This window comes from Sminthopsis crassicaudata, chromosome X (assembly GCF_048593235.1).
Source record: "Sminthopsis crassicaudata isolate SCR6 chromosome X, ASM4859323v1, whole genome shotgun sequence".
NCBI classification, from domain to species: Eukaryota; Metazoa; Chordata; class Mammalia; order Dasyuromorphia; family Dasyuridae; genus Sminthopsis; species Sminthopsis crassicaudata.
The window spans coordinates 19,389,099-19,417,037 of NC_133623.1; the positions used below are offsets into that span (position 1 = coordinate 19,389,099).

General features: G+C 41.1%; 1 long non-coding RNA gene across 19 annotated transcripts; it reads right to left on the bottom strand.

Moving 5' to 3' along the window:
- Positions 1–464: 464 nt before the first annotated feature.
- LOC141548825 (uncharacterized) lies at positions 465–27,405 on the bottom strand. 19 transcript variants are annotated; one of them, XR_012484091.1, is made up of 12 exons: positions 27,129–27,405; positions 20,693–20,767; positions 16,694–16,743; positions 15,703–15,870; positions 14,844–14,956; positions 13,835–13,917; positions 13,479–13,583; positions 12,879–12,983; positions 11,987–12,076; positions 11,466–11,572; positions 11,133–11,254; positions 9,604–10,269 (listed from the first exon to the last, which is right to left on the bottom strand). It is a non-coding gene; the product is annotated as an uncharacterized LOC141548825 (long non-coding RNA). The 19 variants fall into 19 exon arrangements; XR_012484085.1 differs by lacking the exons at positions 9,604–10,269; positions 11,133–11,254 and adding an exon at positions 465–4,119; XR_012484082.1 differs by having other exon boundaries at positions 13,479–13,917.
- Positions 27,406–27,939: the final 534 nt, after the last annotated feature.

Consider the following 27,939-nt stretch of genomic DNA (forward strand, 5'->3'; position numbering starts at 1 on the left):
AATCTCAGTGCAGATTCCTAGTCTGGTCAGCACAGCCATTCTCTTAGATCATTGCTATGGCTACAAAGCAGTCCATCAATAAAGAGTTATTAAGTACCTACTATGTGCCAGACGCTGCTAAGTGCTGAGAATACAAAAAAGAGGCAAAAGACATTTCCCCTCAAGGAGGAGACAGCAAGCAAACAAATATGCACAATCAAGCTGTATCCAAGAAAAGGAGAAAGGCATGGGCACTAAAAGGAATTGAGAAAGGCTTCCTCTAAGAAGGCAGGGAAAGAGCAGGGTCAAGAGAAGTACCCTTTTCCAATGTACTTTGATTTCTCTTTCGTTTCTCTAGCTTCCTTTTACCATGTGTCCTTTACTCCTTTGTCACGTTCAAAGAAGGAATGAAAAGGAGCCAGGGAGTGAGGGAAGAACTTAAAGGTGCTCAGTAACACACAGCAAACTCCATCCAGCAAGCATGATTGCATTTTTAAAGGAGTATCTTTTATTATTTTTTTGGTGGTTTTCTTTCTTAACACTTTAATTTATTGTTTATTTAATTTTAACCCTTTTTTCCTTTTGAACTTTTGAGTTCCCCATTTCCCTCCCTTCCATCCCTCCCCCACCCACTGAGAAGGCAAGCAACACCCATATTAATTACACATAAAGTCATGCAAAACACAGATCCACATTACAAAAACAAACAGGAAAGTTAAAGAAAGTGAGACAATTAAACAATTTGCACTCAGTAGCTCAATCGGTTCTCTCTCTCTGGAGGTGGATAGCGTTTTTTCATCTTGAGTCCTTTGGAACTGTCCACTGTATTGATCAGAGTAGCCAAGTCTTTCACAGCTGACCATCATTACAATCTTGCTGTTACTGTGCACAATGATCTTCCGGTTCTTTTCCCTTCACTTGGTAGCGTTCACTTAGGTTTTCCATGTTTTTCTGAAACCGTCTCCCTCGTCATTTCTTATAGCACAATAGTACTCCATCCAAATGATATGCCCTAACTTGTTCAGCCACTCCCCAAGTGATGAGCATCCCCTTGATATCCATTCTTTGCCGTCACAAAATGAGCCTGCACATATCCTTTTGCTTTTTCATCTCTTTGGGATACAGGAAGCAGTGGTATTGTCGGGTCAAAGGGTACGCACAGTTTCATCGCCTCGAGGGCCTAGTGTGGGATTGTTTTTCAGAATGGCTAGGTTGGTTCATTCCCTTCGCATATATATTTTCTCCTCATTCCCCTCCAGCATTTGTCAGTGTGGATAAGGGAAGAGGTGATCGCTCAGAACAGTTTTAATTTGTGCTTTTCCAATGAGTAGTGATCACAGAGCACCTTTTCAGGTGACTACTGATTTTTGTCTTCTGAAAACTGTGCGTGTCCTTTGCCCGTTTATCAACTGGGGAATGCTCTGATTTTTATAAATTTGACTCTGTTCTATTCTCAGTATTTATTTGAGAAACGAGGAGACACTTGCTGTAAACGACTTTTAGCATAATGTAATTTCCTTGATTCTCTCTTTTAGTTAGGGCTAGTTTTTGCTTTTGCTTTTGCTTTATCTGAGATAATGATTATTAGACCTGTCTTTTTAGAGCTGGATTATTTGGATTTCTATTCCAGTCCTTTATTTTAACTCTGTATGTATGTCCTTTCTGTTTCAAGTAAGCAATGTGTTGTTGGATTCTGGGTTTTATATACTGCTTTCTGATTGTATTTTATGGGTGAGCTCATTCTAGTTACATTATTCACAATTATGATTACTGTGTATTTCCCTCTATCCCATTTTCTTCTGTTTCTTCTTTTCTCTTTTTATCCTTTCCCCCCTCAAAAGTCTGTTTGGCTTCTAACCAATGCCTCTCCTAAATCCACCCTCCCTTTTATCCCCCCTTTCTTTTATCCCCTTCCCCTCCTAATTTTACTACTGGGTGAGTTACATTTCTATATACAACTGAGGAAAGGCTATATTCCTGCTTATTTGAACCAGTTCTGATGAGAGTGAGGGTTAAGCACTGCCCACCCCAATCCCCCATTTCCCCCTCCACAGTAAAAGCTCTTTCTTGTGAGAAAAATGTTCTCTATTCCATCTCTCCCTTTCCCCCTTATTCCAGTGTATCGCCTTTCTCACCCCTTCATTTTAATTTTTTTAGAGATCTTCCAAACATATAATCGACTCAAACCTGTGCCCTCTGTCTATGCAGAATCCTTCTATTCTAACTGTCCTAATAATGATAAAGTTCTTAGGAATTACATATATCACCTTCCCGTATAGGAATGTAAACAGCTTAACTTGAGTGAATCCCTTACTCTCTCATGTTTGCCCTTCTATGCCGCTTTGCATCCTGCTTGTGGAGGTCAAATTTTCTGTTCAGGTCCGGTCTTTTCATCAGGAAGGCATGAAATTCATCGGTGTCATTGTACGCCCATCTTTTCCCCTGGATGATGATGCTCAGTTTCGCCGGGTAGGTTATTCTTGGCTGCAATCCCAGCTCCTTTGCCCTCCTGAATATTATGTTCCAGGCCCTTCGCTCCTTTAAAGTGGAAGGGGCTAGATCCTGTGTGATCCTGACCGTGGCTCCACGATACTTGAATTGTCTCTTCCTGGCCGCTTGAAGTATTCTCTCTTTCATCAGGGGGTTCTGGAATTTGGCTATGACATCCCTGGCCCCTTTCACCTTGGGATCTTTCTCAGGAGGAGAGCGATGGATGCGTTCAATTTCAAGCTTGCCCTCCGGGTACAGAATGTTGGGGCAGTTTTCCTTGATGATTTCTTGAAATATGATTTCAAGACTCCTTTTCTGATCATGGCATTCGGGTAGTCCAATGATTCTCAAGTGATCTCTCCTCGATCGATTTTCCAGGTCGTTCGTTTTTCCAATGAGATATTTCACATTTTCTTCTATCCTTTCGTTCTTCCGACTCTGTCTCACGGTTTCTTGGTGGCGCGCATTGTCATTGGCTTCCACTTGTCCGATCCTCAGCTTTAAGGAATTTTTTTCTTCTGTCAGATTTTGTACCTCTTTTTCCATCTGGCCAATTTTGGTTCTTAAGAAGTTCTTTTCTTCACTGAATTTTTGCACATCCTTTTCCATCTGGCCAACTCTCGTTTTTAGGGAGTTCTTCTCTTCAGTGGATTTGCATGCTTCTTTGGCCATCTGGCCAATCTTGTTTTTTAAGGTGTTGTTTTCTTCAGTATTTTTTTGGGCCTGTTTTGCCAAGGTGGTAATTTTCTTTTCATAATTTTCTTGCATGACTCTCATTTCTCTTCCCAATTTTTCTTCTACCACCCTTATCTCTTTTTTTAGCTCATCCAGTATTTCCTGCTGGCCTTGGGACCAATTAGCACTTTTTTTGGATTTACCCGAAGCTTCTGAGCTGTCTGGGTCATCCCTGCCACTATAGTAGCCTTTTCCTGACATATTCTTTTTTTGTTTACTCATTTTCTCAGCCTATTTATTGACCGTGGACTTGATGGAAAAGTTAGGGTTCTGCTCTATGTCAGCTATGGGGCACTATGTCAACTTACTGCTGGCTTCTTCTCGTTGCTGTTTTCAGTTACTTCTGGGGGTCTGAGAGTTTTTGGTGCTTCCAAGGTGATATGACCCAGGTAGAAATGTGGTTGCTGCTCTCCTGTTCTAAACTCTAGTCTACCCTAGAAAGACCCCTAGCCCAGGGCCCCTGCTCCCTCCTGCTGATCACCAGTGCTCCTCTCTGACCTGAAAGTGCAACACAGAATTGATTATGGGCAACGGTGTCGCTGAGCAGCCCCGGCTGTACCTGTGCCAGCAAAGGCCTGTGATCTCTTTCAGAGCAGTTATCCAACCACCCTTACCGTGTCTGAGCTGAGAGCTCCCAAAATTGCCGCCGCTGCCGCACCAGCCGTGGACAGACCTCCACCCCCCCCCCGAGTTAGAGTCCTCTTGCTGACCTCTTAAGTTTTCTTAGGCCAGCAAAATGTCTCACCCCCTCCTTTTGTTGGTTCTGCTATTACAAAATCTGACCGCAGTTGTTCTTGTGAAGTTGTTTGCAAAGGTGTGTTGGGAGAGTTCTGCTGGATGGCTGCTCCTACTCCATCATCTTGGCTCCAACCAAATGTGTTGGTAGTTGCTCTCAGCAATCTTCTTCCACTTCCCCTGTAAAATAGACAGGGACCAAGTTGTACTAACTTCCTCGGAGTCATCAGATATCTGAGGCAGAGGGCAGGTGGAGAAAAGCAGGCATACCTGGGCAGTCAACCTCTGCAAATTGCATGTACCCTAATACAGACAAATGTATGTCTAAGCAAGATAAGGATTTTGAACAGGAGCCACAAAATATCTTTACCACATAGAGTGAATATAAAGAAATTCTCCCCTTCCAGAGGGGATCCAGAAATCTGCACGGATTTGATGAGGGAAAAGGAATTTCCCCCTTCAAATGCTCTTGGAGCCTAAATGCAATACCATAGTGCTTCCTTTCCATACATACTGATACACCCTCTACCCCTACAGCCTCCCTTTCATTTATGAGTCTTGTGAGCCCTACTTGTGGCTTCATCTGATGTTTCCTCTTCCAGGATAAGGGCCCAGCTGAGGAATTAGGATGGTAGGAAAGATGCCCATTCAATCTCTTTTTTTTTTTTTTTTTTTTTTTTAACTCATCCAGTATTTCCTGCTGGCCTTGGGACCAATTAGCACTTTTTTTTTTTTTTTTTTATTTACCGGAAGCTTCTGAGCTGTCTGGGTCATCCCTACCACTCTAGTAGCCTTTTCCTGACATATTCTTTTTTTGTTTGCTCATTTTCTCAGCCTGTTTATTGACCGTGGACTTGATATACTGCCTGTGTCCATTTGGGGACCCAAACTGCAGTTTGGCCACTCCGTCATTTCCCTAGTCAGATCATTCATGCTGCCAGTTCTACAAAAAGGACTGCTAAGGCCAAAGATGAAGTCACCAAAAGTAAGCTTCCTTTAAAAAAAAAAACAAAAAACCTGGCTGCTTCCTCCCTCTCCTATTTGAATAACACCCAGCATGTTATTCCTTTACTTATAAATACATATATAGATAGATAGGTACATATATAGGTATAGATACATGTATCTATACGTGTTGTTGTTATTTTTGAGATGTTGATCTGGGAATTTTTAAAAACTTTTTTTTTTAATGCAAGAGATAGCTAAGAGGGATCTAGACCATGGATGTGGAGGAAATAAAGGTAATGGGAAAACATATCAGTAATAATCTAGCTTTTGAAAAGGGAGCAAAGGTAAGAGATCATTCTGTTTTTCCTTTTTAAGTACTCAGTTCCTCCCTCCCAATAGCATTGGGTCATTTTTCTTTTGACCACAGAGGTCTCTGACAATAACATCTTGTCCAGTGTTTCTTTATATCATTTGAATGTTGTTAGCACATCAGCCATTAAAAAGCCTGGGCTTGGACTGGTTAGCTGATTCGTAGCCCATTTTGTTGTGACTAAATTTGATATTATTATTAGGACTCACCCCCTGACAAGAATTGCTAGGAACTGGGAGTCTGAGTATATTGCAAATATGCCCAATGGAATAGCTCAGCCTGTGTTTTCTATCACTTCTCTAGTAGGAAGCACGTGACGTGTTCATTGAGCAGAGCTCCCTCCACCCTACATCAACTCACAATTGAAAGTGTCCATTTTGTTATTCACCTCACAACTTTCAGTTCCTTTTCCATTTTAAATATGAGAAAATGCCTGTTACAAATATTTCCCCCTATTTAGGTTTCCCTCTTGATATAGCTGCACTTAAAATTCTTTTTTTTTTTTTTTTTTTTGTCCTCTGTGATGCTCTCTATTCTTCATTTAGTCATGAACTCTTCTTCTGTCCCCAGATCTGGCACACAATTCCTTTCTTGCTCCCATAATTGACTTAGGCAAGACTCTCCTTTAAAGAGAAAATCATCGAGTCTATTTGGATTTTGTCAGTGTATGGCCCGAGCTGTTACCCAATAGGTTATTTCTGCCATACTGCTGACCCCAATTATTGAAAACCTGAGGTTTGTCCAACTTTACGCTGCTGTGTTCTTCCAGATGTGTGCATCTGAGGTGTTTTCCTGATTGGCCTTTATTTTTTTTAAATCCAGTGCCAAATTGTTTTAATGATTACCAATTGGTAATATAGCTTGAGTTTAGGTACTAGCAACCCCCCTTTCTTCCCACTTTTTCCTTACTATCCTGAAGAATTTTGTTTCTACTTCTGTAATTGGCATTAAAGTGAATAACAAGGTACCATCATCATATTATTTATCTATGAGGAACTGCTGGTTTTGCAGTTATACAAATCTGTATTTCCACAGAGTGTTTTGTGGTTAGATTCATGGGATTTCTTGGTATGTCATCGCAGGAGCCCAAATAGTTGATACCACCTTATGTGTATTAAGATGTAGTTTGTGAAGTTATTTTAAAGATTTCTCTGACTCTTCCTGGCGATCTTCTGAGGTGGTATTTGCCCTATCTGCTATCATTTTATTACTGACCATTTTCTTTCTATGCTTGGTGTTTCCCTCGTTGGGGTATTGAAAGAGATCTTTTCGACAAAGTGCCAATTCAATTTTGCTTATTGACTATCATTTATGTTTGTGGTGATTGAATTGTTCCTTGGTTATCTGGAAGAATTGACTTTCAAATCCATCTAGTTCGTTTGGTTTTTTTGCTCTTTGAGATCACATATGGTTTAATGAGTTTCTTTTTTGTTGTTATCTAAGTAATTTTTATTTTTGTAAGTATGCAACTATTTTTCCCTATTAACAGTTTCACTAGAGTCTAATTGGGCAAAATAGTTTATGGCAATTCCCTGCCCTCAATTGTGAATCATCCTATTTCATTTCTTATGTAATAAGAAATCTCTTTTTAATCACATTAGGCATTTACTAACTTTTTTATAACCTCATTTGATTTAATAATTGGATTTTTATTTGTAAATTTATTGACCTCCTTAATTTGCTTAATTTTTAGTTTCTTGACTTGGGTTTGTGCTTTGTTATCCTATATTCTCTGTCTTTCATTGATTAAAGTGTAGATAGATAGAAATTTCCTCCAAAGCACTGCTTTAGCTATATCCCCCAAGTTTTAAACACTGCAAGATCTGTGACCCTCCTGCTTGTTCTCAGCAGAAAATAATATCGCGTACTCTATAAAATTAAGCTTTTATCATCAAGATGGGTCTTACTTAGTTTGCTCTATTTTATAGTTGGGTGAGCTGTTTTCTAAACTAAGCAGTCTACTTTCTACTTTGCTTCCCTATGGGAAGCATTTCTCGCCTCCTTAGTTGTGACTCACCCTAACTCACATTCGTTCGTAGGCAATTTCCTTGTTTAAATTTGGTACTGTCCCAATAGGAAGTTCTCGGAGGGCAGGGACTTTGTTTCTAAGTCGAGTTAAAGCTTTTCCTATCACAGATCTCTCCTGCTGTGCTATCTCTTTTAACAACAAAGTTAATGCTAAAAAATATCTCGGGTGTTCTATCCTGGCACTCACTTCTACTAAGAAGTTCCTTCTCTGATCTCTTATTCAAGGCAAGTTTGGGTCTCTCCACTTGTCAGCATTCACTTCCCATGGTGCTGGGCTCCCTGTGCTTCTCTGGATTCACAATTCCTCTACCCGACTGCCTTTGTTTCTGGTTATGAGCTACTACAAGATGCGCTCTCGCTATGTTGATGCTTGTGAGCCTTTCTTTTTGTCATTGATCTCCTGGCAGAGGAGAGAGAAGAGCAGTGAACTGAACATCTACTTTAACAACGGAACCTTAGCCAAACTTAGTATCCACTGATATAGATAGAGCACAGCCTTGTAAGAGGATCATTCTAATTTAGTGTGAAAGTTAAGCTTGGTTCTGACCTATCATATTCCCTTCATCCAGTGATTTAGGGGTGTAGAGTGATTTCAAGAGAAAAAAGGCTGGGAATTTAAGCAGCTATTACAATGAAGGGAGTAATGAGGGTCAGGTTTAAAGGATTAGCTGGATTCTCTAGTGCCTTGTCTTGTGAATATTGTGGTTTTCCTTTAGCGAGATAATATTTCAAATATCAGAGGTGTCCACATAATATGGGAAGAATGAACTTACTGGTAGTTTTTCATTCGTTAGAAAGTTTAATCCAATATGGTCGTGCGGTACAAGGGATCTCTCTGCCTTGACCCCATACCACAAGTTACTGCTGGCCACCCTTTAGAGAGAAAGCAGAACCCCTCTAATCCTATTTGCAGTATTTCCCAAAGAGTTCAAAGACTCCTACTCCCCACTCTCCAAACCCATTAACAATCCCAGAAGGTATAGACAACTCAGGCTTGCTCCCCTGGTGCATTTGGTTGCGAGTAGTTTGAAAACTCTGTTTTTGTTGTAGAGGATTCTAAAAGCTTCAAACTACACTAAGAATTTGGGGATAGCCTGAATAGATGCAAAGTTCTCTCACTTTTTTGGGTGACTTTTGCTCTGAGCCAGGGTTTTCTCCCCCTCAATGTCCTCGTGATTCGGTCACCTCCCCCTAAGTTATCTCCTGTGTAGAATCTGTTCTAGGCCCTCACTCCAAGCTTCACCATCAAGTGAAGATCCCCCTTTTTTGAAGCTCACATAGGACCATGATGTTCAATCCCACTTTCCTCTTGGGTGATATGTGTAGGTCATTACAAGCCTTCCAATTGTTTTCCATCTGTTTATTGACTGACCCGAAATTGCCTCAGCTTAAGTTGGCTTACATTTGTCTTAGGCCACCTTTCCCTTATGCCTGTTATTAGAATTGTACACTTTTTGCCCACTTGAGCTCTCCAGTGACCGCTCTCTCGCTCTCCTCTGGGCCAGGAAGCCAAGGAGCAGCTGAGGTGCCTTTCAGTGACAATTAGAGACAGAGAGTGCTCGATTTGCTAGGAGAGAAAAGGCAGGTTTCCACAGGGGACCCCATCTCTCTCTCTCTAGGATGGAAGAGAGGCCAATGTCATTCTGAAGGCCCCTTCTACTACCTAGAGTATGCTAGTGGGAGAAGGAATTGCTTTAAAGACACTTTATTTTGCAGATTCCCAATTTGGGTCAAATGGGCAAACAGCTTAGCAATTCTGTGTATTCCGATGGCTATCTTCTGTGCTTAGGCCAGACATTTTAATTAGCAGAGCTTAAGATCTGTTCAGTCACTAAAGTACTACTCAGGCCTCTTGGGTCACCCCTAGTGCATATAAAGCAGTCCCCTAAGCTACCTTGGCACCCCTAATATCCCAGAGCAGGCTATAACATCCCCTTTTCCACTTTTATTCTATGCAGGGAGTCTCCTGGGGGCCATGACGCATCGTGGAAGTAAGGGCGGCGTCTTTCTTTCCACTCAAGGTAAGTGAAAGCCAGTCCCATCTGCTGGAGAAGGCAGGATGGAATCGGTTTACTTGTGCAGGGTTGTAGGAAGGACTAAAATGATTCAAAGCTGAGGCTGAGGTGGAGCTGAAGCACCTCGGGAAGGGACAGGAGGTCCTCCTGTAGGTGAAAGAGGAGCTGGCCCAACAGCACACAATGGTTAAGTACCCAACATTCAGAGCTCAGGGAAGTGAAGGGGTTTGTGCTGATGTCATAAGGGAGCTCGCAGCAAAAAGCAGAGGTGAAGGGAGGATGAGAAAGCAAGTACTCCTTGAGTTCCTTCTCATTCCCTCAGTCTTTATGAAGAAGTGTAAGGGGAGGGAAGGAGGAGAAATTAAGCTTCTCCCCCTAGCAATCAGAGCTCATCTCCTCCCCAGAGGGAACCAGAAGTCAAGAATGTTGGAGACTATGTCTCCGTACCTTGAGGTTGAGTGGCAGGAGAGCTAAGCCTGGGAGCCAATGATTGAACTCACTGCAAAGAGAAAGGAGGTGTTCTGGAGGGCCGGAGACAGTAGCTGCCAAAAAAAAACCCCTAAGTGGGATGGGGGGAACCTTGGAAGAGGCAACAACTCCTGAGAAAGCACCCAGCAGAGGGAGGAAGGTAAAAAAGGGGCCAGAAGGCAGTGAAAGAGAACAGGGAGGGGGCTAGGAAGGGGCAGGAGGGAATTGATCCCTAAGGAAGAGCTTTGTTTTATTGTGCTGTTGATGTAATCTTGGTAACTGTCCTTCATGCTGGGCAAGAGACTGGGCTCAAGCCACCATGTGTATGGGAGTGGCCTTCTCTTTCCGGAGCAGACAGCGCGCCACAGCCCTCGTGCTGCTGGACTTAGACTAATTACGGGCCTCGGGTATGTGTAGGACTCGATGCAGGCCTGCAGCTGATCGAAGACTTGAAAGCAGGGTCTTGAGAAGTCTTCCACTGCATACTAGAGCGCCTTGATCCTGTGGGTGCCAGATTGGCACTGTGAGCACAGAGACACATTCAATGGAGCTCACCCAAGGAAGAAATGAGAAGTTAGAAAGGGCGGGGAGGCTGGAGAAGGTGGAGTTCTCTCAGGTTAAGAAGCACAAGCCCAGAGAGGATGAAATCCAGAGAGTGCCCAGGTAAGTATAAGAAAGTGCTGAGGCTGGGCCAGGAGGAGGACAGCAAAGCAAACCCGGACCCTCTCCAGAAAAAAGGGATCGGAGGGAAAATCCTCACCTTTGGTCACTTAGAGATGGAGATGGGTAAGTTTATATTTGATTCTGAAAGTGCTATACAGAGAGCCAGAGGCAGAATGGGCAGATCACTTTAGAGTAAGGAGAGATCTGTGATGGGAACCACAAGCTGAGAGGGCAGGGGACACCTGAGCGGCCTCCACAGGTTTGAAGGACCATACATAGCTGGCAGCCGGGGAGATTAGAAGGGGAAGGAGTGTAGAGGGGAAAAGTGGAAGAGAACCCAACTGAGAAGAGAGATCTGGCAGCTAAGAAAAAGTAAGGGACAGATCCAGGAGTGGAGGAACATGGGGGGGGGGGTTGTGCTGATGCAATAAGGGAGCTCACATCAAAAACAGAGGTGAGTCACGCAGGGGGGAAGGGAGGATGAGAAAGCAAGTACCGTGGGGGGGGGCAGTTCCTTCTCACTCCCTCAGTCTTTATGAGGGAGTTTAAGGGGAGGGAAGGAGGAAGACTTGAACTTCTCCCTCCAGCAATCAGCTTTCCTCCCCAGAAGCTGCTGAGAGCACTGGGTGGGACTCCAGCCAAAGAGCAGAGGGCCAGGCACAGAACAGCCAGAGAAGAAAACCAGGGGAGGGACAACTTACCAATGGGGACAAGTGGGCTCCAGATCTTGGATACCCCAACTGTCCAGGGCATATTTCGGTTTCTTACTGCAAACCGCCAGCTATGTAGTAGTCACTTCCTAACTCTTACCTAGAGATAGAAACTAAGACCTTTCCCCGTTAGAATTCTAAGAATAAAGTAGGGCTTAAAAGCATCCCAGTCTTAAGCTACTTAAAAACTCTGGCCAGAGGTGACCCCCGGCCCCAGATTATACTTACCTGTCCTCTAGTTGTAAAGGTGAGAGTGAGTGTCTCTGCAGGGATGTAGGAGCTGTTATCACCCTGAAAAGTGAAAGTAGTTGTCGCAGAACTTACCCGTCACAGTTCACTCCGATGGACAGTCCGGGGAAGCAGCTCGGGTGTCGAGGCGATGAAAAAGGATGGCGGCGGCAGGCCACCCCCTGTCAGCACCTAACAGCGTTCTTCGGCAGGAGGGGAGAGGGGATTGAAAGCCTGGTCAGGACCATTTACAGTAGGAGCAAGAGCAACTGCTCTTGCAGTCATTTGTAAAAAAAGTTATCTTCATTACTTCTCCCCTTTAGGTTTAGAAACCGAGGCTGGGAGTGCTTCTAACAGGAACAGAGTCAGCCAGCTCCCAGGATTACTAAAAGTGATGATTTTCCTACGCCTCAAAATCCAAGAAGACTACACTCTGTCAGCTACCGAAAAGCCCAAACTAGCAGCATCTGCAAGAGCCAAATGCCGGCTCTGGCAATAAGAAAAAAGGAAATTCCATTTAGCCCAAGCAAAGCTCATCCCAAAGGATCTGGGCCCAAGTTTTCAGTCAGCTGGCCCCTCTATCCCCTTCCAGCAGAGTAGCCAGGTCCCAGACATACCTAAGGAGCTGGTCTCCAACTTAAAAATCCCAGGTTCCTGACTGGTCCCTAAGATTGTGGAGGCTGCAATGGAGCTTGGACAGGAGGATCCTGGAAGATACAAATTACTTAAGAAAGAATTCCCTATATCATCCCCCCGAAGCTGAGAAAAGTAGACAGCAATCAGGCAGAAAATAGGTTTTGACATCCATAAACATTTCTGTCCCGTGTATATTTACACATACACAGTACTAATATGACCAAGAGCCATTCCCCAATTGATAGGGGATCACAATGTCACTACATGGTTCTCCAAAGAAGAATTTCCAACTATTACCATCTACATAAAAACAACCCAATCACTGAAAATTAAGAGAAATGCAAATCACTTTACATTGTCACTAAGACTGAATGGGTACAAGCGCTTGGAATTACGCAAATAAAATAAATTATCCTTACCCTTTGACCCAGAGATATAGGACTAGGCTTATATCTGAGGAAGCCACTGCTAAGAACACAGTCCCCATATCTATATGTGTGTGTGTGTGTACATACACACACATACACACCCCCGCAAAATATTTATACCAGCAGTTTTTGTGCTGTAAGTAAATAGTGGAAACTTAGTCGATGCCCACTAATTGGGGAATGGCTAAACAAGTGTTAGTAACATGAATGTGAGGTCATATCATTGTGATATAAGAAAGGATGAATGTGATTAACCAAGAGAAGCATTGAAAAGATCTACACGAAATGACAGAGAGTGAGGTAAGTAACACACACTATGAAAGCATCAATGAAAATGGAAAGAACCACCCAAACGTCCACAGTGAATGTGGCAAAAATAGAAAGAGCAAGCACAGCTGCAAAGAGTAGATGTGAGAGGATGCCCTCACCCTTTTACAGTTCTTACACATTTACACTGTGGGATGCATTTCATCACTTGTGCTGATCTTTCCTTTTATCTTTAAAGATAAAAAGATTTCTTCCACAGAAGGGGGAGAGGTTCCTGGGGAAACTCATGATATAAAAAGAAAAACCACCTAAAGGGACCCACTGGAGTGATGCAGTCCTTCCACTCAATGGAAGTGGCAGAAGATACAGCCTTTAATGTGCACTCCTACTTCAATATAACATGTCACCAGTGAAACCAGGAAGCCCTTGAGGGCTTTAGTTGAGTGCTAGATTCAATAATTAATACTATTTAATGGCATCTTTGTATTCTCAGGGCCTCACATACTGCTTACTGACAGGGTCTACCTTCACATTTTATTGTTTTGTTTTCTAAATGGGAAAAACACAGAACAGCTCCACAAAATGCGGGCCACCGCAGGAAAACAGATGTTAGAGGAGCCAGCTCCCTTTTAGCCAACAGCAGGTTCCAAAAGGGAGGAGTATAACAAACCTGATGAGTCCATGCCAGGAGAGTTGATAAATGACCAAACCACCAGGCTTGCAAATACTAAAGCTTTGCTCTGAGATCCAGGCTCGATGACAAATCAGTTGTACTTACTCATTGCCAAGGGGATGTGGGTTTTGGGAAAGTCAATCTGGACAGTCTGTATGAAGAGGGAGTCCCGGCAGCACCGTGCATTTAGGGCACAGTGGAAGATACTAGCTTTAGGAAATAAAGCAAAGGGGTAAATCAAGCTCAATGACACAGGGTGCAAATTAGCTTTCTAATGGCCTCTAAGTTATGATTATAACAAGGGAGCTTAGCGTGCAATGGGGCTTAGGTGACCTAAACTGGCATTGGGGGGAAAAAGTAAGCCGAAAGTACGGCTCTGATCCCCACCGATATATAGGAACGCGCCCACAAGGAATCCTTCACAGCTAACTCAAGAGGAAGACAGAGCAATGGCAACTGACCAATGGACGACATGACTGATGTGATGATAACATTCACACATTCTTAAGAAGCAAAACAGACAAGATGCTACCACCACGGTCATCTGCAATTAAAACAAAAGGGGAAAGAATGTGACCCAGAACTAGTAAGGGGAGGAAAGAGACGTTACCCTAAAAGGACATTACTCTGAAATTCTAAAGTCACTTATAAGACCCATTGTAGCATTGGCCCATTCCTGATCCTGCCTCTTCTCTCCTGCTAAGACACTTTGCTCTGTTCCTTACCTTCTAACTTGCTCATTGTAGCCTGCTTCCTAATTTCATCCTTTAAAAGGTCAAAAGGCAAACAGAGGAAGGTGCCAATCCAGCCCAGAATTTCATCCCCAAAGAAGGAACTTTGTGGGGAGTGACGATTTTATCTGAACTTGAGACATGGGAGTAGATGGCCAGCACATGCCTCTTCCATTTAGAGAGAGCACATTTTATTTTTTAATTTTTTTTGGCCATCCTAATCACTAAAAGGAATACTACTTTATTTTCATCATTTTTATAAAAATTATTTTCTTGTTTTAAAGGGCATTTTCATGTCATCGATCAGAATCGATCCATGCCCAAGACTTGCTTTGAAAAATGATATACTTGAAGATAATGCAGAGTAAAACTACCTGTAAAGGAATATAAGTGTAACAGTGCTTCTAACAATTCTATTAATCAAAATAATACCTTCTCCTTAGAAGGATTTATGGGGTTAAAATGATGCAATTTTGAGTACCCTAAACATTATTTTCATGTGAACACAAACTTTTGGTTTGTACTTATAATCAAATGTCTGGAAAGCTAAGCCCAAGGAGGATCTCGCGTGTCCCAGTCCTGAAGCTGATTTCTAATCCCAGGCCTAGCACCTACTCCTAAGGACCCTGGTCAACTTTGTTGCCACTTAGTTTTCTCACCCAACATAATGGTTCTGAAGAAGAAGTTTTCTAAAACCAAAGTCACACAGAAATTCCCCACATGATATACATTCACCTACCTTTTTTTTTTCCTCTTGGAGATCGGTAGGACAGTCTCTCTGGAATGGCTAGGGATTGTGCTGATAACTGAATCTGTTAGCGTAATGTCCTCTGTAAGCTAGACCATTGATTACTACCCAAGGAGGAAGAAATAAGGTCCCCATTTTAAAGCAAGCAAATCCCTTTTTTGACAAGTGTTCATCTTCCCAATAATGCCTTGATCAACAATAATAATTCTAAAATAATGGTACAAAGTAGTTTCTGTGATCACAGCTATTAAAGAATGTTTTGGGACATTAACATATGCCTGAGAATGACCTTATTGGACTCTTTAAGGCTGAATGTCACTCTAGCAAGTCAAACATTTTAATGCAATCAATAAACAAAGGATACCATGAAGGTTCTTGTCATTTTTAAACAATCAATTACATTCCTATAAAGATGTGACCTGCTACCTCTTTTCTCAGATTCTGAAGGCTACTTTCTATGTCACATAGTCCATTCTCATAGAAATCGGGTGACACTTGCTATGAAGCAATTATCCCAAATCTCCACCGGCCCGTTGAGGTGGGTCACTAGAGAACAGCTAGCTACATCTTCCCAAAGTGTAAACCAAAGGGCAGCCCCCGGGGAGACTGAGGCCTTTCCAATGCGGCACAACTCTTGAGCCCCCTTCTGTGTGATTCCTATCATGATTACAAACTGAAAGATATTTAATCAGTTTGCCTTCAGAAAGGGATTTACTGAAGCAGCATAACTGACATAAACCACTCAAAAGCATGTGATATATACTCTCTCAGAGTATCTATAGTACCCTATGTACATATAAAATCCCGAGGGAAAGTAGGATCAAACTTAAGAGACAAAAGCAAAACTTACAGGTCCTGATTGCTAGAAGTCCCTTTTTCTCCCTCTCACAAGGAATTTCTCTTGGGCAGATATTTGACTCTGTGCCAGCCTTCTGCCAAGTATCACAATCCGACCTTTCTTTGGTTCCCGGAGCAGAGACTGCTAGACAACTGCCAACCACAGGATGATGCTAGGATGCTGTTGAGAAAAAGATAAGTCCCAAAGCTTGCTGAGTCTTCCCCCAGCCAATTAGGACTGGAGATGGAGAAAGGATACCAAAGCCAAAGTACACACACTCTCTCTCTCTCTCTCTCTTCGCTGAGCAACTCTGTACCAGAGAGTGTAAATGCTCTCTTCTTATTCTCTACCCAGTAGACCTTAACTTGCTGATCCATACACAATTGTGAGGATACAGTTCACTAAGTAAATCAATCAGATTACCCCACCAAAAGTAAGTGTTCAAAAATGCCATGTCTTGGTACTTTGTCTAGAAAGAATTTCTCTCAGTTTTGCACTGGTCTGCCATTTCATAGAAGACCCATGAAGCAGGATCAAGTTTTGTAAGGCAAACATTGCTCCTGTGTATATCACTCTAGTTCCGACAATGATTCACCATTCAGTTGGAAGCGATTTATTTAGAAGTAATCATTGAACCTGTGAGAACAGATGAGATCACTAAAGGAGAGAAACGGTAAGAGAAGAGAGCCCAGGAGAGAGCCTTGAAGGACACACACGCTTAGGACTTAGAAGACAACATGGGTCCAATGGAATGGGCAGTGGAGGAAAAAATGGATTTGGGAGACCTTAAAAATGTCTTATCTTCCCATGTTGCCATCTTTAGCTATCAAATCCAGAATAGCTAACCACAACATAAGCAAACGGAAAGAAAAACAAAGAAAGATCTTTTCTTTTCCTATTTCTTTTCCTGATGTTGGCATTCCCTTCCACCTAAATTTCTGACAATTTTTTTTTGTTTTAAACAACAAACCTATTTCAAACTCTTTAACTCATCTCTCCTCACCTTGCTCCTCTTCCAGCAACTCCAATCTTGATCCAGCAGTGGTGGAAAATCTAAGAAATAAACACAGGCTATTAGGAAAAAAAAACAAAAAAAACAAAAAACAAAATAAAACAAAACCTAATACTTCTTAAAGATAATATGGCAGTCAATCCAGAAGACTCTAAAGAGTCAACCAACAAATGCTTTTCTTAGTTTCTCAATTTTGACAAACCTAGGAAAGCAGCATAAAGAGTAAACAAAAATGATAGGACAGCATCGGGCCCATTGGGGATTTTTATGTGCACCCTTCATATTCCACCCGTAGTAATATTTTCTTTTCATTTTCTGTTTTGGGTCTAAAAAATCTAAAAAGCTTCAAAAGGAGTTGTATTTTTAATTCTTTTATTAATAAGATTCTATACAGTGAAATTTATTCTAGAAAAAGAAATAAGACAGTTGAGAGATGAGGAGACAGAAAACAAGCTTCACATCTCTATATACCTGAATATTTTATTTAAAAAAAATAGTAATCCCTTGACATGAACACCAAATAGCATCAGAAGGAACCAAATACACTTTGTTTTAGCAGACAAGGAAAGCTTTTTGTTAGGACAGTAACCCCTGAATCTGCTGCCTGAGTATAAGCAGACCATTGATCTGTCAAAACCAAAAGTGTAACTAGTAAAAAAAATAAAAAGAGGAGCAAAGACTAATTATTTTAAAAATGGTATACCAGTAAAATTATAACCTGTGTTACACTTCCAAGAAGAAAAAAAACGAATATTGCGTAAACAGAAACAAAGTTAAAAGAACCCAGAAGTTTAGCCAATGTAGATTAAGGGCAAAACCAAGTACTTTAATCTGCAACCATCTAACTTCCTTGCCAGAAAGATGACTACCAATGATTACCAAAGGCACCACTCAGTTAGAACAAATGGATGAAAATGAAGGACTACAAATGGAAAAAAGTGGAAAAGACTGGCAGAAGACATTTCAACAAGCTCATGTCTGTCAAGAAGAGCGGAACCACCATGCTTCAACCATGGTGCTTACAAAGACAGTAGAAAGAAGACAAAAGAAAACAAGATAGATAAAGGATGGGATTCGACTCAAGAGAGATAGAGGAGCTGTGTACTGGAAGGAACTGAACTGTGAGGGTATCGGGGAAATAAAAGTATCTAGAGGAGACACAAAGTATGGGAAATATCTTCACAAATGGGGACTGAGAAAATATCAATGAATATGGATCTAAAGGCCTACTCTCCCATCTATACAAAATCTTTTAATAACAGTCATTTATTCAGAGAGTGAGGACTTCCTTGATGATGGTCTTAGTAGAGAACAAGTTGGCTTTCATAAGCGTGAGAAAATTGAGGGGATTAGAAAGCAAGTGGTTAAGTGTGGGAATTGAATGAACTAACTACACTGACTCCATCTTGTGACTCAATTCTGGAGCTAGCTCAGTTCTCTTTCTATTCAATTATGGGTCTAGTCCAATTTCTGTCTTTGTAAGAAAAGTTTATTCAATTCTGGGATTTGGGAGAAAACTTTATTGCATTCTTTGAACCTAGATCTGTGTGGCTGGGAAACTAGACCACCTCTCCCGCTGCTTAGAGACCCTTAACTGAGGACCTTGCTTATGCTGACCAAAAATTCAGATTCCAATCAGCAATGGTTTGCATGTTCCTGCAATTATTTACAGACACTTGGGGAGGAAGGGAGACCTCTTTTTCTGCATTCAGGAAATTGCACCTGTTCACTCTCTCTTCCTCTCAAGCTGGAGATTCCCTAATCTTCCTCCAATTAGTAATCAAAATTGCCTTTTGTCATATAGTTTCCTTTTAATTAATCGGCCTCATCTGGTGAACTGCTTTTAATTTATTAAAAGTCCATTTCCCCCTAAATTCAAGGTTCAGCCCTGAACTGAGGAGGAATTGGCATGCATTGCTTAATAAATCCATATGTTCAGAAGATCTAACCTTTGTTTCCTCATTCATTTCATCTTTTATCTACCACAAACCACATTCAAAAATGGACTGAACCTATACCATTTCACAGTTAACTCAAAAGAAGTTGAGAATATAAAACTCACTGAGCTATTTTTTTTAATCATAAAAACATATTTGATTACATAGAACACAATTCTTCCCTATGGACACTTTTGCACCAAGGTGTTTCCTATTCATGAAGATCATCCATTCAATATTCCTTTGGAACCTGTGACAATACAAATAACCGAATTTGTTGAATGAGGCTCTCCTATCAAGAATTGAGGGCAAGTTTTCTGCAAGCATATAAGGTCTGCAGTATCTGGTTGCAGAAGTTTCTGGGAGATATGGTCTTGAAGAGATAGTGTTGTTCCCTCCTGACAGGACAGACACGATTGGAAAGAAATACATGTGCATTAGGATACGGGTTGGAAGAAGACCAAGAGCACATGACTCTTTTGGGTATTGCGAGAACCAAAGAGAGAGGATGGCTTGAAGTCTGCAGCTACAGACTAGAGATGGGCAGAGTAGCTGCCATGACAAGCAATGACAATACAGAAAGACAATGCTCTATTGGGATTGAGAAGGTCCCAAATCCCTCAAAACAATATGGTATTACTTAAAAGAATATACTAAAGATACCAATGATAAAATCAATTATAAACTTCTCCATCCAGATCAGGGTCACCAAAAATAAATAAATAAATAAATAAGAGTCCCTGCAGAATTATAGAATGGGTAATCCAAAGCTAGGTTAGATATAAAGATTATAAAAATAAAGAGGTCTAGAGCATCATGTCCACACTGGTATGGGCAATCCAAGGACTCCACATTTGTAATAATACACAAGGCTTAACCCACACCTACATCAGGGAAAACAAAAACATAATTCAGAGAAAACCAGACTAGCACCAAAACTCCCTAGTAAGTGAAGCAAAAGGCCAGACCACACCAGAATAGCATGCAGTATATGGTAATCCATGGACTTTTATCCCCATCTACTCCCATGAAATTATTTCATAAGCTATTGGTAAAAATAGGTAATGAGGGGATCACTCTAAACTCTATGATACAAATAGAATCTTGATGCTTAAACCAAAGCGAGGCAAAAACCTGGAAGAAAATCATAGGTCAATATCCCTAATGGACATTAATACAAAAAATTAAATAAAATATTAAAAAATAGGGCAACTGTATGAACATATTAAAAAGATACCATGACCATACTGGATTATACCAGGAATACAAGGTTTATTCAATAAGAGGAAAGCTATAAATATAATAGACTATATTTGTAAAAATGAGAACAGTGATGTTGAAGAGGCTTTTAAAAAAATCCAACCCAAGGGCAACTAGGCCCTGGAGTTGGGAAAACAAGAGTTGAAATCCAGCCTCACACATACTACTTATGTGACCCTGGCCAAGTCATTTAACTACTTCTGTCTCCAAAAAGAAAAAAAAAAAAAAAGCAATCTAATATCAATTTCTACTGAAAAGAGAGGAAATCACATGAATAAATGGATATTTCCTTAATAGTCTATATACAGTATTTGCGAAAAATAAAGAATACTGTATTCAGTGTACAAAGAGAACTTTCCAAAATATCAAAGGTAAAATATGGATACCCATTATCATCTCTACTATATGCTACCTAGAGCTATAAGACAAGACAAAAATCAAAGGAATAAACACAGGCAATGAGGGGAAAATGTAGATTTAGAGTTCTATACAAATGGCTAAAGGACAAAAACAGGCAGATTTCAAAGTAAGAAATGAAAGCTATCAAGAAATAGAGGGAAAAAATGCTTCCAGTCACTAGTAATTAGAGAAATGTAAATCAATGAATCTCTGAGATTCTACTCTCACTCATCACACTGACAAAGAGACCAAAAGAGGGGCGGGGCTAAGGATAATGACAAATTTTGGAGTAGCTATGGAGTTGTGAAAGGGTCAAGCCATTCTAGAAATCCATTTTGAACTATGCATAGAATATTTCTTACCCATGCACCCCCTTTGACCCACTGATACCTACCTCTTCTCCAAGGAAATCAAATAAACAAAAGAGTCCAGGTGGATATTCCTCCTATGGCACAACACAACCGATAGCCTGAGGATTTAAAGAAATGAGAGCCCCTATTACTAAAATATATATATTTCAATAATCTCAAGTAGAAGCTAGTGAAGTTGTGGGCAAGCTCAAGAGGTCCTTGTCACAATTTTACAAACTTTTTGCCCTGACAGATGAGTCACAGGTGCCCCAGATCTGCATTATAACTTCCTTGCTTACAAGCATCACTCAATGTTATGAGAGAAAAGAGGCTACAATTCCTACCTTCCAAGTTCTACCAGCTTCCTGGCCCATAAGTCACTAAATTCTGTATAGTCTTTGACACAGCAATACCTAACTTCAAGGAAATCAAAAAGGAAAAGACCCTCTATGGTCAAAAATCTTTATTCCAGCTTCTTTGTGGCAGCAAAGAACTGGAAACTAGTAGAGGAGGGGAGGGGAGGGGAGAGGAAGGGGAGGGGAGAGGAAAGGGAGGGGAGAGGAAGGGGAGGGGAAAGGGAGAGGAAGGGGAGGGGAAAGGGAGGGGAAAGGGAGGGGAAAGGGAGAGGGAGGGGAGGGGAAGGGGAAAAGAAGGAGAAGGGGAGGGGGAAGGAGAAGGGGAGGGGGAAGGAGGAGGGGAGGGGGAAGGAGGAGGGGAGGGGGAAGGAGGAGGGGAGGGGAAGGAGGAGGGGAGGGGAGGGGAAGGAGGAGGGGAGGGGAAAGGAGGAGGGGAGGGGAAAGGAGGAGGGGAGGGGGAGGAGAGTGTCCCATCAACTAGAGAACTGTAGAACAAATTACACTACAATAATAAAATTGAATATTATCATGCCTTTAAAAAATGATGGCTTCAGAGAAACCTGGGAAGATTTGTATGTACTGATATCAAGTGAAGTAAGCAAAACCAGGAGAACATATACAACTTAAACATTAGAAATGCAATCAACTTTGAAAGAATATAAATGATTAAGAAAAAAGGTATAAAGGGATGCAGAATGAAAAATGTGGAAATATGTCTAGAAGAACTACACATGTTTAACTTACATTGGATTACTTGCTTTCTAGGAGAGGAGGTGAAGAGAAGGGAGAGAAAAGAATTCAAAACACAACCTTTTGCAAGGGTGAGTGTTAAACTATCTTTTGAAAATAAAAAAGCTATCATTTAAAAAGCAAAAAAAAAAAAGTTATTCAGAAAAAGGAAAAAAAAGCAAAACGAAAAGAACAAAATATACGATGCCAGAAACAACAGAACTTACACTGGCCAAATGTCAGTACAGAGTTAAAGAACGCAAATGTTTTGGGAGAATTTGGGGGGGGGGCGGCGTGTGGGAAGAAATAATCCAGAGGCTTCTTGGAAAGTATTAGTATGTGAAAATTTGCCAGCGCATTTTTGAAGTTTCAATAGTTTTTCTTACTTTGTGGGCTTCCTCATCTATAAAATGAAGGTCATGATACTCTTACATCACAGGATTTATTGGGAGGAAAGTATTCTGGAAACTCTAAAATGCTATATAAGTGTGGGCTGTTCTCATAATGCTTACTCCTCTTAATTGAGCATTCTTCATTTACTATCTAGGGACAGCCATCTGTGAGCTACTTTTCAAACAACAAATCTGGAGGAGGACACTGTTCTATTTTTTTTTTTTAAGTACATCTCTGAATATGGACCATATCTTGGATAACTTAATTATCAAAATTATCAAAAGCAGAAATATTCTCATTATTTTAACGCAGTAATTTTGAAGTCATTTTTGCACAGCTCTAGAGCAATTAATTTATTAATTATATTTTAATTACAGTAACCTTAAATGGAATTGGCTTTGTTCCTCCAATCACATAGCTTTTTGGAAAAGAATCTTAGCAAATAATTTTACAATTTTATTTTATTATTCACTTATTTCTGTGTGTTTGTGAATGCATCTGAGGAATCAAGACAATGCTGTTATATGAATTCAAATAATTTTCACCACTTTTTTCATTTATAGCTCTACCATTGTCTATTTTGGGAGATAAAGGCCTGGGATGAAAACTATTTCAAAATTGGACACCAGGCATTTTTTTTTAATCAAGCATACATTTTACAACTATGTCTCAAAAGTTATCAAACCGTGCATACACTATGACCCAGCTATATTGTTAATGGGCCTACATCCCTAAAGAAATCAAAGAAAGAGAAATAGCCTTTGAACAAGTTATCTCAGAACCACATCCTCAAAGAAATCAGCAAGAGAAAATGAGTGTATATGTGTGTAAACAAAAATATTTAAACAATCTTTTTTCATAGTTAGCAAAAATTGGAAACTACACAGGTGTCCTATTGGCATGACTCAACAAATTGTGGTAGGTGAACATAACAGACTTATTGTACCATAAACATTATAATGGCAATTCCGTAACTCTGTGGTGGATGAGAGCTGGAGGCCTGGAGGCAGGAAAACTCTTCTGGAGTTCAAATCTGCCTTCAAGACACATACTAGATGTGTGAGCCTGGGCAAGTCACTTAATCCTGTTTGACTCAGCTTGTTCATCTACAAAATGAGCTGGAGAAGGAAATGGCAAACCACTGAAACATCTTTTTGCCAAGAAAACTTTAAATGGGTTCACAAAGAGTCAGACATGAACAAAAAACAAGCAAACAACAAAGGCCAAAATAGTTTCAGAGGAAATTGCAAAGAAAATCAACAAACATTTAATTTAATTTAATAATTAAATTTAATTTAATAATTAATAATTTAATCTGTGCTGCGAGCTAAGCTATGCCCTTCACAAATATCTCAATGAATCCTCCAGATAATACTGGGAGCAGGAAATAGACAAGGAAGGTTAACTGACTTGTCCAAGGTCACAAAGCCAGGAAATGACTGAGGCTGCATTTGAACTCAGGTCTACCCGACTCCAAGTCAAGCAATATATCCACTGCACTATCTTTAAGTGGAGAGCTCTATGAACTGATGCAGAACAAATGAACAGAAGTAAAACCACACACACAAAATCATAAAGAAAAACAACTTTGAAAGAACTATGATCACTGTTAGGAAAACACCACTGGTCCAAAAGAATGAAATTAGAAACCCAGCGCTTATCTCCTTGATACAGAGATAAAGAACTCAAAATGGACACACATCCATTTTCAGACACAGCCAATGTGAGAATTTGTTCTGACAGTTGTAAGTTAAGCAGCTATTTATTATTTGCAAAAACTTCTTTTGCACAGCCAGACCATGCAGCTACGCGCAAATGAGAGCACAGTGCCTGGCCACAGTAGGGGCTACAGAAATAATTATCCCCTTCCCTTATTTCCGTATCCCCAGCACTAAATAAGCACAGTGCTGAAAATACTTCTGTATTTCCCTTATTTTTGTACCCCAGTGCTTGGCCCAGAGTGGGCTACAGTAGAACCTTGTGTAGGGCGTGGCATACAACAGGTTCTATAGAAATGCTTATTCCCTTCCTTTTTTTTTTTTTTTTTTTTTTTTTGCAACCCAGTGTTTGGCACAATGTCCTGCACATAGTAGATAGACACTATAACAGACTCTCTAGAAATGCTATCTCCTCCCCTAATTTTTATACCCCAGTGCTCTGCACAGTACCTTTTACACAGAAGGCTATGGAAAAAATGCAAATCTTCTTCCCTTAATTTTACATCCCCAGCAATTGACACAGCATCTGGCACATAGTAGGTTCTACAAGAAATGTTCATCCTCTTCCCTTTTCCTTATATCCCCAGCCCTTGGCACAGTGCCTGGCACACAGCAGATTTTACACAAATGCTGATCTTCCTTTATTTTCGTATGCCTGGTGCTTGGCACAGGGCGTGGTATGTAACAGTTTTTCTAGAATCACTCATCCCCTTCCTTTTTTGGTACCCCAGTGCTTGGCACTATGCCTGGCACATAGTAGACACTGTAGTACACACTTTAGCAATGCTTATCTCCTCCTCTAATTTTGGTACTCCAGCCTTTGGCACAGGATCATTCACACAGAAGGCTACACAAGAAATGCTTATCCTCTTCCTTTATTTTTATATCCCTACCACTTGGCACATCATCTGGCACATAGTAGGCTCTACAGAAATGCTTATCCACTTGCTTTATTTTTATACCCCAGCCCTTGGCAAAGAGCCTGTCACATAGTAGGTTCCACTAGAAACGCTCATCCTCTTCCCTCATTTTTGTATCCCCAGTCTTTGGCACAGTGCCTGGCACATAGAAGATGTTATAGAAATGCTGACCTTCTTCCCTTATTTTTATATCTTTGGTGCTTGGCACTGTGCCTGGCACATAGTACAAACCATAGTAGACTCTACAGAAATGCTGATCTTTCCTTATTTCTGCACCCTGATGCTTGGCACAGGCTATAGTACATAGTAAGTTTTACAGAAATGTTTATCCCAATTTCCCTATTTTGTACCCTCAGCACCTGACACAGTACTTGGCACTTAGTAGGCTCTATCCCATCCTCTCTCTCTTTTTTTTTTTTTAAACTGCAATACCTTTCACACAGTAGGCTTTATAGAAAACCTCATCATCTTCCCTTTTTTTTTTTCTGCCCCATGGCTTAGCCCTGTCTTTACATATGAAATGCTGCAGAAATGCTTTCTTTTCTTATTTTGGTACTCCAGCAGTTAGCACAGGGCCTTAAACAAAGTAAATCAGATGAGAAATGTTTATCCTTTTCCCTTATATTTGTACCCCAGCTCTTGCCACAAAGTCTGCCAATAGTACATGCTCTAGCAGACAACAGAAACGCTGATCTTTTCCCCTTATTTTGGTAGCCCAGCAGGTGGCACAGGGCGTGGTACAGAATAAGCTCTATAGAAATGGTTCTCTCTTTCCCTTTTTCTGGAGCCCCCAAACTTAACATGGCGCCTGGCACTTAGTAGGCTCTATAAGAAATGCTTTCCTCCTTTTTTTTTTTTTTTTTTTTTTTTTTTTTTTTTTTTAACCGCAGTGCGTTTCACACAGTAGGCTATATAGAAAAGCTGATTTCCTTCCCTTATTTTGTACCCCAGCAGGGGGCACTGGGCGTGGTACATAATAGGCTCTATAGAAATGCTTATCCCTTTCCCTTTTTTGTAACCCCAGATTTTAGCTCACTGCCTGGCACACAGTAAGCCGTACAAAAATGTTTCTCTCTTCCTCTTATTTTTGTGCGTCAGTGCTTGGCACATAAGAAGACAGTAAAATAAAATCTATAACAATGCTCATCTTCTTCCCTGATTTTGGAACCCCAACAGGTGGCACAGGGCGTGGCACTTAATAGGCTCCATTGAAATGCTTTTCCCTTTTTCTTGTTTGTAAACCCAGAACTGAGCACGCTGCCTGGCACATAGTAAGTTCTATAGAAACGTCTCTCTCTCTTTCCCTTAATTTTTGTACCCAGTGCTTGGCACATAAAAGACACTAAGATAAATTGGATAGAAATGCTGATCTTCTTCCTTTAGTTTTGTACCCCAGTGTCTGATATGGAGCCCGCCACATAGTAGGCCCTGTAACAAAGGCATCCCCTTTCGTTTTTTTTTTTTTTTTTTTTTTACACACTGCAGTGCCTTTCATGCAACAGGCTTAGCAGTGAACCCTTACATTTGAGATTATAGAAATGCTTATCCCCTCCCCCCCGCCTTTTTTTTTTTTTTTTTTTTTTTTTTGGCCCCAGTGCCTTTCACACAGTAGGCTTCATAGAAAAGTGTATCTCCTTCCCTTATTTTTGTGGCCCAAGGCTTAGCACTGAGCTTTTACATTTGAAACCATAGAAATGCTTATCCCCTCCTCCCCTCCCCCGCCTTTTTTTTTCCCCCAGTCCCTTTCATACAGTAGGTTCCATAGAAAAGCTTCTCTCTTATATTTGTAAACCCTGAAATAATGTTGATTGATCATTCCCCAATGTATTCAGACATTTTTTTTTTTAATTTGACGCAGTGGATGGAAATAAGGATTAATTTCTTTAAAAGACAAAGAAAAAAAAAATCCCATTACATTTATTGCAAGGATATGTCCCATTACTACAATCTAATTTGGCTCCAATCTAAGGTGTAGATTTTGCCAATCCGGGCCCAAATTCATGGCGCTTCTGCATAAAAGAAGCTGTTAAAGCAAACGGAGGGCCCTCCCTTTCTCCTGGGCGGCTCCCATTGTGCCCTGAGGCCGCCATCCGAGGGCCAGCCAACAAGGCCTGGGCAGGGCGGACCCCGGGGGTTCACTGTGACATCAAACCTGGCAAATACAACATTTACTGCCATAGAACTAAGACTATTTAAAAATGCACAAAGGAAAATAGGGATTGGGGTGGGGCCGCCCCCGAATCCCTCTCGCTCCCTCCCTCCCTCCATCCATCCAGCTGCAGGGCCGGCCACCGCCCCCCCACCTCCCCACCCCCCCCCCCCCCAGCGCATCCACACAGAGGATGGGCATCTTTAAGGTCTTACAATGTGGCCGGCCCGCAGCAGCCGCCGCCTGGGTCTCCTGTCGCCACCACACCCGCCCGCGCGCGGCCCTCTCCGCTCTCTTCCTCCGTGGTACCCCGAAAGTCCTGCCGCAGCACCCCGCAACAGTCCAAGAAGAATCTCCGCCCCCAGCTCGTAGGCTGATCTCACAGGAAAACCTCCGCCCCCGTCTGAGGGCTAATCTCGCGTTAGTTTCCCACAATTTCAATATAATTTATTCCTGTGCAGTGGCGTGATTCGGAATTAAATCCCTGGCAGTGAAGCATACTGCAAAGGGGGGATGGCTTGAAAAAAAAAAAAAAAAACAAAACAAACAAAAAACCCACGACATCATCCTTTTTTCTTTCTTTCTTTCTTTTTCTTTCTTTCTTTTCTTTTTTTTTTTTTTTTTAAAGGGGGGATGTATTTCAACCCACTACCTTGGTTGTGTAATACCTTAGATTTTGAAAAGGAAGAGATTATTGGTAATTTTGGAGAAGACAATTTGAATTGAATGGCGATTTCGGAAGCCATATTGCAAAGGGTTGAAAACAGAGGAAGGGAGGAAGTGGAATAACCAGTTTCAGGCAGTTTTCTCAGCAGGGATAGCTGGTTACAAAAAAAAAAAAAAAAATTTATGAAAAAATAAATACGTATATTCTCAAAAAATGAGAAAGAAGACATTTTACCAAATGCTTTTTAGGAGATCACAGAGAGAAAGAACAAAAACAGTATCATTAAATACTCATTCAAAATGTTAAAATAAAATTCTGGCCAAAAAGATCATAAAAAAGAATCCTCCAAAATCATTCAT